This window comes from Myotis davidii, unplaced genomic scaffold, assembly GCF_000327345.1.
Source record: "Myotis davidii unplaced genomic scaffold, ASM32734v1 scaffold2277, whole genome shotgun sequence".
NCBI classification, from domain to species: Eukaryota; Metazoa; Chordata; class Mammalia; order Chiroptera; family Vespertilionidae; genus Myotis; species Myotis davidii.
The window spans coordinates 1-1,522 of NW_006288616.1; positions in this window are offsets into that span (position 1 = coordinate 1).

Here is a 1,522-nt window from a genome sequence, read left to right on the forward strand (position 1 = left end):
GGACTCTGACATGGACAATGGCAATAGACAGGAGGTAAGATCGAGATGAAATGCACTCAACAGAAAGCAGTTTGTCCACATCGTCCTTTTCAGCGGTGGGAAGGGAAAGGATCAGAAAGCCAAGTCTCAAGCTGGGAAAAGGTGAAGCCTGGAGGGAATTAACAGTTTCCAGGCAAGTCCACCCCCATCCACGGACTGCCCCAGGACATGTCAGCCTGCCTGAGAGGTGCCTCCTAAATAGTAATGTGTGAATCAGGAACATGTTTCTGCTGTAGAGACAGGGACTCCCTGTGCTGAGACTCAATGATAGGGGGGCTCATGCAGGACAATATCTCTTCATATGAGGTTCTACCATCACCACAGAAAGATGCACCAAGGCACACCTGCTCACAGGGGACAGCAACCCAGGCTGAGTCATGCTAGAAGTGAACCCCAAAGTCATGGGACATCCCACGCCCTCCATGCCTATTCCAACCCCTTCAGGCTTTGCCCTCTTGGGTCAGCACCACAACCCACAGCCTCCAGGGAATAGCTCTCACCTCACTAAGCCACAGGGATTCCTGAACACTCAGACAGGATGGACATGTGGAGCCTGACCTCATTCTCCCGCAACCTACCAGGGCCCAGGAAACTTTCCTTCTTCAATCTCCCCTTTTAGGGGCTGAAGGAACTGTACAGCCCTAAACCCCACTTGGAAGGAAGCTGCCCCCACACTCTTCCTGAGTCTATGTGGACACCTGCCCACAGGTGGACACAGATTGCACAAGTCCAGGGTGTTCCCTCGCCTAGAGTACAACATCCAGAGCCCATGGGATGGACAGCACTATGGAACTGACCAGTGGTAATGACTGACCTCTCTACTCCCTAGGCTCAGCTCTTCTCACAACTCAGTCATGCTGATGAGTTCCACCCTCACTTTTCACAGCTGTCCACAGGGAACATCTCACCTACCTAAGCATCGTAAGCCTGGACACAGGGATAGGGCGCCTGCTACAGAACAGCTGAGGGGCCTCATCCAGAAAAGAAGGCTGAGATACCCAGGAGAAGAGCATCCAATGTTCCCAACCAGGCAGGCGACTGAGCTTTACTTAGTACCTCAGGGCTCCCTAGAGAGAGCCAGAAAAATAACCACATCTCTGAGGAGGGTTTTCATGGGTGGAGAGAAGGAGGTTGGGAGGCTCTACAGCAGGGTGCTGGCTGTGGATGAGCCAGTCCATCCTTGATGTTTCAAGGTACCTGGCATATATGGCATACTGTTCTTAATATGTTTGCTCATCTTCTTGGCGCTGTGTTTTAACTAAGGTCACCTCTCTGAGAAAGGTTGTTTCCCCAGGTAGGGATTTCCCCCTGAAGTTAGGGAGGGAATAAAACCTCTTAACTAAGTGCCAGGCGGGTAATTAATCACTTTAACTATGAAAAATCATGCTTAAGCTACATAATCTTTACTCCCTGGAATGGAGATAAGAAACGCCCTAACCTTTGGAATAGAGATTGATAGGATTAGAAACAACTGGTTGCTTTG